The following is a 12,755-nucleotide window of genomic DNA, read 5'->3' on the forward strand; positions in this document are numbered from 1 at the left end:
AAGACAACAGTAACCAAGATGTTGATTTCTATATGCGTATAGGCATTCTCAATTACATCCCACATTACCCAGAAAAATAGCAGATAACAATGTTACCTGCTTTTCTTCAAAAACAGAGACATTCGGCCTTTCAAAAAGGGGAGGAGAACCCCACCCAGCCTAGTAACATAAGAACACTGCCACAACACCATGCATGACTAGGGAGGCTGTCAAGCAAGTAGCAAGTTTGGGATATGTAAGGGAAGGTCAAAATGGAGATATATGCATTTAGGGGGATGTCTTAATGGATTTTTCATACAAAAGTACGTAAGAAAAAGCTCTATAAAATCTTTCAGGTATTTTTGATACGGTGTAGTATTGGTTGCAGAACTCATTTGGTGGGAAGAAAGCATATTGCTTCAATTCCTTATTGATTTGGATCTTTCTGATTTGTTAGACACTAAATCAATATTGGTTTTTATTGTCATTGTATTTAATCCTTAAAACACAAATATAATATTCTTGAAAACAATATTACTTTCACTGAGAGCTGTATTTCTTCAGATACTAATCAGAACCTTTTTTCAGGGAAAAATTAATAGTGCTTTCAGATCACCATAGCTTGTGCATAGCTGTTACTTCCATTGATTAAACATGTACTAAACAACCATTGTTATTTAGAAAAACATAAGCCCCAAGTGTGATCAGTCCTAAAAATAGTCACATTTTACAGATTCTGGCTGTATGTAATTATTCAAATGTTCTGGAATATTTTGCAATACTGATAAGTTTCCATTGCTCCTTTTTTTTATATAATATATCTGTAGAAAAAACTGCAACATGCAAAAAAAGAAATTGTTCTCAAGGCACTTCACAAGCTGGCTTTATAATAAATAGGCAATTTCAAATACAATTACAGGCCCATTTAGTGAGAAGATAGTTCAGTAATTAATTCTGCTCAAATACTTAGAAAAGTAATTCATGTGGGCCCTACACAAAAATACTTAATACGTCTTTCTTTTTAATCATTATCACCTCAGGGTTCATAATAAATGTTGGAATTGTTCTACAGATTGTTTCCTAGATTAAGGTTTCATAAAGGACAAGCAATCAACTCTGGTGGCAGACTGTTTAAAAAAAAAAAAAAGATTTATTGCTCAAAGTGATTAGCAACTACAATACAAAGTGTTTCTTGAAGTATTCTTCTATTTGACAGCTCAAGCCGAATGGCAACTTGTAGTTTGGCCACTGAAGAAATCAAATAGATGGAATAAAATAAATGAAATACTGTCACGGGGAGGGGGGATGAGAGAGAGAAGAGGGGTTCAGATCGCTTGAAGAATCATCTCCAGTTGTATTAGGAATAGAAAAGTGATTTACTAGAAATTTATATAAAACTGCAGCTTCACAGAATTCAATGGCAAGGTTCACTCTATTACTTAGTACATGGATGAAGTGCACTCAGGAAAATTAAGTTAGAATCAGACTAAACTTATGTGTATAAAAACTGAAAATGTAATAAGTTAGAGAGAGGAATATTACAAAGAAAAATCAAGTTCTGATTAAGTTCTTGTGATTTGTGCAAAGATAGGGAATGTGGAAAAGTAGGGGAGACCCTCCCATTGAGTCACGAGGTTCAGAGAAGATCCCCTTGCTTTCTAAACTGCTGTCGGAGTCTAGGTGTGTTTGGATTGACTCCTAGTCCCAGGCTTGGTCAACAGTTTGTATCTAAAGGGATTATGAGTATAATAGCAGCCTAAAATTCATTCACAGTTTAATAAAGTTTATGATAGTATAAATTTGAAAGTATCAGCCCAGGTTGTGTCCTGCTCGGAGGGAGATGCTGGCCACAGCCCGCTGCGGTCCGGGAGAGCTCAAAGGGCCTCACTCAGTACTGTGCTGGTACCATTTCACGTGCAGGTAATGAAAGCTCTGAGGCTGGCTGAGAATAACTCAAAATATAGATACAGGATGCTCCAGGACTGGCAGGGGAGGGCTGAAATGTCTCAAGAACTGGCTATCTCTGCTCCCGTGCCACCGCTCTTGCTGGGCAGCAGGAGTCCCTGAGACGCACAGCGTATCTCCCTGTCTTAGCTGTGCACGAGTTCCTGGCACAGCCTAGCAAGACTTCAGAGTTCGTAAATCAGCCTGGAGAGGGGGAAGGAAATACACCACCACAAATACTATGCAGGGATGCAGTGGGAGCTTCTCAGCTTTTAGGCACACTAACTGTGGAACTAGGCTTCTGGGAGCAGCTGGTGTCCTGCACTCAACCTGACTACACCTCTGGAAGGTTTCAAACTGTTTTGATTTTCAGGCTGCTCGGTTGTTTGGGGTTTTTATACTGGGTTTTTATACTACACTTGGTAAAAGATGCTTGGATTAGTAATATTAGTACAACTTAAAAGCATGAGAAATGCTACTAATACCTGGGGTTTAAACTATTCTGTTTGGCATGAAGCAAATCCTACAAGAGTTTTTGGAGGTAAGTATATATGAATGGCTGTACTGGCCCAGGCTAAATGACTAACTAACACTCCCAGATTCCTGTCTCTGAGGCTACTGGTATTTGCCTAGGGGTGTGTGTAAGAATAAGTACTGTACTAGAAAGCAGTACTTTCCCAAATATTCTTCCGGCTTTCAGCAATTTTCAAAGACTTACTGGTCTATCAGTCTTTCATATTTATCTGCCTCTGGATTTTTGGCTAGTTGCTTTTTTAAAAATTCCTCTGGCAGGCATTTTCACCATTCAGTGTGTCTTAAGGAAAAAAACACCTTTCATTTCTTTTGAACAGGCCTCTGCTAACTTTGTTTGATAGCACCACTGCTGATACTAGAATAGACACCTAACAGTCATTCTCTCATCAGCCAAATAGCTATTCCACGATTCTTCATCATTCTTAACACCTTTCTCTGTACCTTTCTTACTTAAATGTTGGGACTTCTGTTCTGGGAAGTGAAGAGGAAGCAATCACAGATAGGCAGGAAGGTTTTAAACATGCTTACTGGTTGTCGGTGGAGTGGAGTCCTAGCCTCATGTTATTGCTAGTGATAGACGGAGGACTCCTCAGTAATAGCAATAATTGAAGACAAATTATTTCCTTGCAATCACTGTTTTCATATATATTTAGAGAATGCTTTTATAATTTATCTAGACAAAGACTTAGTTCTATGGTGTTATTTAAATATCTATTTTTCCTTTTCGAAGGAGTTACGTAAGATACTGTGATGTGTTTCATGCCAGTGGCATGAAAACATATATGCAGGGACATTTTCTCTTACTGGGAAGAATAAGTTTATACGAAGAGTAAAATCAGAAGAGAAGTATCTTCAGCCTTTTGATTGAAAAATACTGGGAAAGCAGTTCTGGCATAATTGCAGGTGGGGCATCTTGAAACACACAGAGAACCTGTTAATGGGCATCTGGAGTGAATTGCCAGCTGGAGATGGGGAACCCTGCAATTAAACTGCAGATTCCTCTGCCAGCTGACTGAGATAAACTTGCGTTTACTGTCTTCACTCTTCCAGGTTTTGCTGTGGTTCTCTTACAGGGTCGCTTCCTTTGAAGTCAAAGTCCATATGTCTATCTTGCATTTGACTTTTGCTGTTCATGTTAATGCTGTGACTTCTGAATAAATGCCTGGCTTTTTCCACCCAGCACCTTCTGCTGATTTCAAATGGAACTACAAAGTACTTTGCACTTTCAAATGTAGGTAATTCTTTTGGGAACCCAAATAGAGACTACTAGGTCTAATTAGAGGTACTTGCGTTTAAGCATCCTAACATTTACTTTTACTATACAGGTGTACAGGTAGCTCTTTCCAAGTAATAAACAGTTGGCTCTTCACCTGTTCAATGCAATGTATTCTATGTTATTTGCATAGATTTAAACCAGTGTGATGAGTTACATATTTTTAAAAATAGGATAGTATTAAAATGTGATAGAGGACTGTTATGTATAGTAAAGGTACTTGCTGTTTGACTCCTGTTTTCTTCTCATACACTTTGATAAATTACAGTGTTTCTTAAATCTGTGGTCATGGCCTCATTAGTGTTTTTATAAAATGATTCAAAGGAGTTCTTAGAAGTCTGTGAGAACTGAAATTGTGCAAAACCACACATAATCTCAGACAAGGCATTATCCACTCTGTTTTTGCAGGGTGGGTAGTGACAAACAGCTGCAATGAAAGGTAATTGCAGACAGCAATTGCTAGCAGATAGGGGCAGTAAATATCAGGGACAGTAAATATCAGGGACAGTAATGGTGGTCACTTCTCATTCTTCATCAGTTTGGATTTAAACTTGAGAGTCAGAAACAGAGAAGCCGAAAGGCAATAGTACTTGCAAACAGTTTGAGTTGCGTTTTTCTGGGCCATCTGCCACAGGCAATCTGAGATGCACTAAAAATTCTACATCTACAGCCAATGGGGGGGGGGGGGGGAAGATTTTGGGTGTGTGTGACAAATGACACGCAAAAAAAGAAAACTCCATATTTACAGGGGTTTTTATTTGAAAAATCATCCATTTGTCCTTAAACTAGAATAATAACTGGTTTACAGAATACTGACTTAATTAATCTTTTCATGGTTTCAAAATTTGGCATGGGCAGTCAGCAGAGAGAAGTCCTTTTGTTTCCATCACTGTTACATTTTGCTTCCAAATTCTATGGAAAGCATACTTTACAAAACCTGCAATTTTTCCCAAAGTGTACAAGCTAATAAAAAAAACCAGTTCCCCTTCATCACCCTTCTCAATTTCCTAGATGTCAGTTCTTGATATGAACTTGCTATTTATGCACCTTCAATTTAATAAGGCTGCCTTCCTTGTATATGCCAGCTCAGCTCTCTCAGGAGCTTGTTATATAGCTTTCTTCTCAGTATGCCAGGGAAGGGCTAATGAGCAAGGTGCTTTCCCCCCTCCAAATCCTGTGTCATGTAAGGGAACTGATACAGTACGTTGCAGGAGGTCTCTGGTGTCCGATGAGGTGCATGAAGTACTGCTTGCTTGGCCTCACGTGAGAAAGCAAAACTGTTACAAGACCTTTTTGAATGGCAGCAGCTGTTGTACGGCACAGCACTAATTTCTCCTGTTTTGTTTTCCTCTGTGGTATTTATCTACAGCTGGTTATTTTTACACCTGCAGAGCTGAGTACTGGGTTTAAGCTTGCTTCCTGAGACATGAGACTCCCTTAAATGTCCTTCTGTTCTTGCATTTGTTCACTTTTTGTCCAGATCTCCTGGGTTTCTGCCACTGGCCATGGTAGTTCGGGAGGACCTTTCCGGGGTCTTGTGCCATGGCCAGTTCCTCATTAACTGAAAAATAAACCAAACAACACAAAATTCCATAAGAACGTGCTCATTTCCAATGGTGGATTTTTATAAACATGTGGTGGGAGCTGGCATATATTCGTAAGAACTAATCTTATTAAATTGAAGGTGCACGTTACTATCAGTTTCTTCTAGGAGCCCATGCTCCTAGAAGAAAGTTTTCAGAGCACGAGATTGGGAGTATGCCTATGCCCAGTGAAACACTGACACAAACTCTATTGACATCAACAGAAATACTCTATTCTGATTTGCCTCCACCAGCTTTCAATCAGAATAAAATCCTGAAACAGAAGCAAGGAGAGCAGTTGGCTTGTACTGGCAATTCACATTCTGCTTTACAGTGGTAGTACCATGAGAGCCTCAAATTGGCCTGATCCTCCCGATGCTGCCTGTGGTACAAACAGAACAGAAAAATGATCTCCGCCCCCATAAGCTGACACCTTCAGAACAGGACAGTGTCATCAGAGGCTTGGAGAATTATTTGGAGAGGGCTGGAGAAAAAGAGAAAAGAAAAGAAGAAAATTAAAAAAACCAAACAATTAACATAAAACACTTTATCATGGGATATTAGCTTCCCGTGTCATTGCTACTTGTTCAGGAGAGATGTGTGCCGTTTTGTTTGTTGGTTTTATTTTTAAGGAATCCTGAAGGGATGATACTAAGGTGGGTTTCGATATATTTGCATGGAGCCTCTCACTTGCTGCACAGAGAAAAACGAAATGCTTACTTGACAATGAAACAGGACAGCCTTGCTTTCAGTCATGCAAATTTGATTTTTTTTTTTAAAAGAGATCTAAGGAAATAGGCACCTAAAGCCTGCTGAATTTCTGAGGTTTTGTCAGAGGGAGGGTTGGCATTTAAAGGAGTCTGTTCTCAGGCTTATCTGTGGTTCTGTGGTTAGTCATCTCGCTCACCTGACAGTCTTAAGCTGAAGCTGGCTCCGCTTGCCTGTACGAGGAGAGCTGCTCGGGATGATTTGTGCGAGTTGGCTGGAGGCCTAAAGCAGTAGGCTGGAGTCTGGCAGTCTCAGATCAAGCAAAAGAAGGGCTTAGAGGTCGAGCTGGGACTGCAATGCCCAAAGTATTAAATAGACAGGAATTCATCTCACATTTTCTTGAGAGTCCTAGCCAGAACACCTGTGATCTGCAAACCAGGAACCTCCTTCCCCGAGGCACTGAACAGCCAGATGATTCCCTTCAAGCACCTTTCTCAGTTATGAGAGAGAGAAGCACAGCAGCAATATTCCTTTGGCTAATTAGTCTGCCAACTACTTCATTCATCTCTCTCTCTTAAAGCATTGATTGCTAATCTCAGAAAATTTAGGAAATCATTACTTACTTAAACTCACTACCAATCCAAAGCTAAAAATTCTGTGCTTTAAGAGAAGCAGGATTTAACATCTGGTTCTGCAGATTATTTACAGACCTGCAGAAAGTGCAGCTCAGGAGGATATGGGAACTGTGAAAGAGGGCAGGCCAGTTTGTTTCAGCAGTTGATCATGTAGCATGAGTGCAAACATCTGTGGTTTTTTTCAGATGGGCTCCTTTGGCTTAATGAAAGTATCGTCTGAGCCTCAGCAAAATACCTGAACTGATGGGATCTGTAACCCACCTGCTTTTCCTGTTTTGCTTGATCCTAGCTGGAATAGAAAAGCAAGAGCATCACGAGGTAAGAATGAGTTCAGTAGTATCTAACTATCACAGATGGACACAGATGATTATTTGCTGAAGGGGAGAATCCCTGCTCTTACCCAAAGACTAATGCAATAATTTCATTAGCTTCCATTTCAACCTTTTTCAAGAAAAGAGCTCTCAAAACTTAGCCTTCCTGTTCCCTCATAGATATTGAATTGTACAATGTTTTGGCACCACACTATTTTTTGGTTGTTGTTTATTAGTGTGTGAAAAACTGTCAGCACCTTGCTCTAAGGCTAATTTATAACTGAAGGCAGAGCTGGGTTAGGCATGCAGAACAGGCTTCCCTAGTTGATAAATTCAGCAGCTGAAAGCACATCTTGATCAGGAAATGTTTGAGTTTTAGCAGCCTGAAGGTGTATGCAAACTAACACCCTTCCTCTCTGTTAAAGCCTCAGGTCTAAATGCCTGGAAATGTTATAAAAATTAGGAATTGAATTCATTCTACATTTCTGGGTACGTGTGGCCTTTCTTATTTTTAGAACTGTGTTAAATTGCCTAATTTTTAGGGTTTCAGAAGACTGCAGTAGAGAGCAAACTTAATGAATGTACAAATTACAGTGCTTGATCTGGCTTCTAGGTGAGGGTTATTCCCTAGGCTCGCGCTGGTGGATAAATCTAGCCTTCTCCTGTTGGGCTGATGCACCTTGGGCCAGCTCGAGGTGAGTGTCTCAGCTTATCTGCAGAGCCCTGTGGTCAGGATTGTCCTGCCTGCCCTAGCCAAGCCTCTGCTTTTGAGACAATGGGTGAGCTGCTAGAGCTGACAACTGTAGTGTGTGCATTGTGGACCGTTGTCCCAGACGGGGTCTCACCAAGCTGTACCAAGAAGCATCTGAAGTTTACAGAGGAAATCTGGGATGTCGTTTTTGCTCCCCTGACACTCCCTACGGAGAAAAGGTTCAAAAGGCAGCTGATTTGAGGAACAAGCTTAGACCGGTGTCTGCAAGAACATGTTTTGGAAGGAAGGACTGAAGGAAAGAAAGGATGAGGACTCCAATCTGAGCGTGCGCAGGGCTGGCCTTGGCAGCTGGAAGCCTAAATGAGAGCAGAGCACGTGTGAATCTGCTACTGCAGCTGGGACCCAAACCTGGAAGGCATGAAGATCATCCCATTCAAACTGAATGGTCTCATGTACAGAGGTTTCCCTTCTAAAAGAAACTCCCTGCCTGCTACAGTTATAGCCCAGGATCTTTTCTGTGCAGGACCAGTCAGGCTGTGTGAGCAGCCTCAGTTTGCAGTACCCTGATGTGTTCACTCACAGTGCATTTACTTGGGTGGGGGTGTTTCTTCTTTTGGTTTTACTCTGAAGGTAGATTTTTTGGAGTATAAGCTGATTTTAAAATAGAAAAGGCAACATGGCAAATGTGCATTTAGGTACAAAGTAAAAGCAAATACTTAACTTTGAAAGAACACAGATATGTACTCAATAACCAACTACTTACAGGGTGTAACTGCTGTTACTTGTCTCACTGAAGACTTGCACGGTGAAAGCACAGAGGAAAATGATCTGTACTTTAACTACCCTATTCTTTTTCTCCATTTTGGTTGCTCCTTCTATAGTATAGTATAGTAAAACCTTCTATAGTATGGTATGTAAAATTATGCAGTTTTAAGTGAGGGTTCAATCCAAGTTCTAAACAAATTCCTGTAACATTTTTCAAATAGAAAATGGTCTAAAATGCAGTACAACTTCATAAAATTGTTTATGATCATAGTTCTCTTCAGTTTAGTTAATGGTACAAGCCTAATAGTACCTCATTGAATGAGAAGTTTTGTCTGCCTGCTTACTCATTGCCCCCGAGTCCTGACTCACCTTCTAATATTTTGATCCTGAAGTAGGCAATTAGCAGCAGCAGGAGTAAAGTCACGGGCATAAAGATCCCAGCAAAGAGAACGTAGCCAGGCAGCTCCTCCACAAACACCGAAAATAGGTAACTCATGCTCATTTTCCTCTGCAGCAGCCTTGCTGAGCAAGATCCTTCAGATCTCCAAGTGTGGACCTTATTTATCCTGCTTTCTTCCTTTTGTCCCTGCATCCACGTTCTGCCCTTTGCTCAGGCTATTATCTCTTTTTGGACTTTGGTTTGTTTGTGTAGGCCTGTGATTCCTAGTAGAACTGGAGTTCACTTGCAAAATTACTCAACCACGAAGTTTAAAAGTGCCTATTGAAGTAATGCAGGGCTTTGAAACCTTTGGATATGTTGGGCTGGGCAGGGCTCAATATGTAAGACTGCTGCCTTTTGAGCAATATGGGTTCTGTTATCTGCTAATGTTGTACAGGCCTCTGAATAATAAGCACCCTCTTTCTAGATATATTATTAATTTTACAATAGGTCTCAAATGCTCACTCAGGGTGAAGACCTTTTTACACATACCACACAGGCATACATGTGGTCTCCGCTCTGAAGAGTTTTCAGACCAGACCGTTGAGGCAAGCAGCAAGTGACCGAGTGGATGCTCTGCCAACAGCATTTTTTCCAAAAAGCAGCTGCAGAACTGTGAAACTCAGGAAGGTTTCTTTTTTAGCAAAGTTGAAAATATGTGATTTTGGGGGGCCAGTCATGCCAAAGAATTCAAGAACCTTTTAAACATTCAAGTAACTGGGTTTAAGCCGTTCAGTGTGTTCAGTTATTCCCATCTGGGTACCAGCCTATGGCAGAACTGTGTCTAGGATGCATTGATTGGTTTAAAAAGATGATTAGTCATTTTATAGCCCTTTCCTACACCTTCAGGTTTCTAAAAACATCTGGTCAGTAGACCTGACAGCTTGAAAGTGCTATTGCACACAGGTTGAATTGACTTCACTTGGGGGCTATGCAGAACCTTGCTATTTGACCTGCCTGTGTGCTTGAATTCCAGCAGAGATATGCTTCAGGTTGTTGGAGATCAGGTTAGTCTACCTGAATATTCAGTCTTTGGCTTATCAAATCTGATGCCTAATGAAGGCATCAGGTTACTTTAAGCATTGTGGGTTTGTGGCTTCAGCAGCTTGTTATGACACGGACAAAAAATCTGGCTCATTTCACATGCATTTGATAGATGGTAAGGATTTTATTTGTTTAATACCTACCAAATCTGAAACTGGACCATGAGCTCAAGGTGAAAACAACCATTTTGAGAGTAGTTCTCTCCAGGCATCCAGAAAGGCTGTACAAGATTTGCTTGACTAATTGGGTAGGTGGGCAGGCTGAAGCCAATGGGAAACAGAGTAGATTTGTAGATTTTCGGTGAAAAGAGGTATTTCTGTGTTCACTTTGTTTTCTTCACCTACTGCATTCAAAAGGCAAACAACCTCACCTAATAATTATTTTAAGTTTTGTAATTTTTTTGTAACGTATTTGAGATCCTCCCTTTGTGACAAGAAGTGATGGAGAATATAATGTTTGCAGGCAAATCCCTGTTTTTGTTAATCACCTGCTGTTGTGACTGATAAAAGAACAAAGGGAGTGTGGGTTATTTCTTGCTTACGTTTGTTTGGCTTTGGCTTCTAACCATTACATCTTATTCTGCCTTTTCCCACTAGATGTTTGACCTCATTTGTAAAGTGCTTTATGATCTACTGATGAAAAGCATGGATTAAAAGCCAGGTGGTAAGGATATTAATATTATTATAGGCCCATCTGTTGCCAGATAATTCCTTCCTTGGATACCTGTCAGATAACTGTGATCAATAGAGTCCTTAAACTTTTTTTTTTTGCACATGAAAAGTTAATTCAGCCTTTTTTTAGGTTATTGTGAATGTTAGTGTTCGGGTCTGCAAAACAGTTGCAATATTTGATGAACCCTCTTCCGATCATTTTAAAAATTCCTTCCTAACTGGTGTTCTTAAAAAAAAACCAAAACCAAACCTTGAGCAATTGGAGAGCTTAGTCTGTGAGAGTAAAATCTGTGACAGAGTTCCAAGTGCTGTGACATTACGAAATGAGCCAGGGGAGTATTTCTCTTTGATACATGTGCATGGCTCACAGTGACGTTAATGGGAACTAAATGCCTGCATACAAGGGAAAAACAGTCACTTGGATTTTTTAATTGGTTTTCCTCGTGCGCCTGAAATATTAGTTCTTTCTGTCAAATGTCAGGGGAGAAGATGAAGTATGTAGCTGCCTTGCTTGTCACACCTGACTGTTGTGGGGCGAGATAGCTGATGGATGCAGAGCAGATGATAGCTTGGAAGTGGTTAGTTTCTGCCCAGGAAGAATAAGAAAATTCTCAACCCTCTGCATTTGTACAACCGCCTTGTGAAATGGCAGGTGTCAGCTCTGATCACAGCAGTTGTGCGAGGAACAAAACTCGGCTGTTCAGTGCGGCAGATGTGTAAAGCAAGTTTCCGTACTGAAGCAGGACAAGTGCAAGGTTAAATATATTTTTACCCTGAAGGCAGTTCATTTTCCACCTGAGCTGGCTGGGATGGCGGTGGGTGTGCATAAAGCCGAGGGGAGCTCCGCCGCCGCACAGGCAGCGGCATTGGCAGAGCGGGGCTCCTGCGCCCCGGCGAGCCCCGGTCTGCAGTGGCAACGGCTTGCGTGTCTCTGCTGTGTGGTCACGGGAAACGTGGGACAGGCATGGATTAGTAATGCAGGAACATATGCTTTCCTGCATGTTCTGTGAAGCTTGGGTGTATTTGGGAAAATAGATTCACAAGCTTTGCGAAAATGTCACCGACGTCTCACCAGTTGGAAAGAAGCAACCGATTGCTCGTCACCCCCCTGGCGCTGCCAGCCCTGCGGTACAGGGCGGACCTTCTGAAAGCTCACTTTCTGGCTCACGGGAAATTCAGCCATTTCAAAATTTTCCTTTTGGCTTGAACCAGAAACTTAATTTCCTGTGAAATGGAATTTAAGGAACATTAATTTTAGAGCCACTAAAACTCTTATTTCAGCTGTGTCATTTTGATTATTTACAAAACATGAACACAAATGAATTCATTCAAATAACTGTAAATAAATTCTATTTCCAAAATCTGACAACTAACATTAGAAATGGTGAACATCACGCCTACCTTGTTGGAAGGAATTGCTTTAACTTCTCAGCTTCGTGTGTATGTGTGCGCGTGTGTGTTAAGCAACACACTCTTGTTGAATATTTTGATTCAATCACAGTTTCCAAAGGAAAACTTTCTCTTAAAATTTCTAGATGGCTTTACTAGGGAATGTAAAAAGGCAAAAAAATACTTATTGGAGCTGAGGGGAAGGAGTAAGATCTGCATGTGAAGACTCAACCACAATAAACAAAAAACCCACTAGTTATTGCAGGTGTTTGAGAACCTTTTGGGCAGGAACCAAGATGCACACGTTTCGTAAAGGCAAATCGCCAACATGCACGGCAGCCGAACTGGCAGAGCTGAGGTTGGTCTTTCTCAGGGAAAACACTGAAAAGGTTGCTGCAAGACTAAAACTCTTTACAAAAATCACTATCACTGTAATTATGGTGGAGAGAGGAGGTGGCAGTTTGGTCCGGGCTCAGTAAGGACAGAGCCTTCGAGCACAGACCAGCAGTTGGGCGCAGACTCCCGCTTCTCCCTGAGCCAGGGTCAAAACTGGCCCCACAGGGCTGGATATTCTCACAGGTGTCCCCTGGACCAGGAGGGGTGTTGGTAAGCTGGGTCCAGTGCTCAGGAGATACATTTTGAATGGAAAAAGGGCTTTATTTTCCTGGAATATCAAGCTAAAAGGCTTCCTGAAAAGTGGATTAATTTTATTAAATTTAAATGCTAAATGAGCATTTAGATCTCATCTTTCTCCTGACTGTTCTGCTG

Source organism: Haliaeetus leucocephalus, unplaced genomic scaffold (assembly GCF_000737465.1).
Source record: "Haliaeetus leucocephalus isolate CR32 unplaced genomic scaffold, Haliaeetus_leucocephalus-4.0 Scaffold450, whole genome shotgun sequence".
Lineage (NCBI taxonomy): Eukaryota > Metazoa > Chordata > Aves > Accipitriformes > Accipitridae > Haliaeetus > Haliaeetus leucocephalus.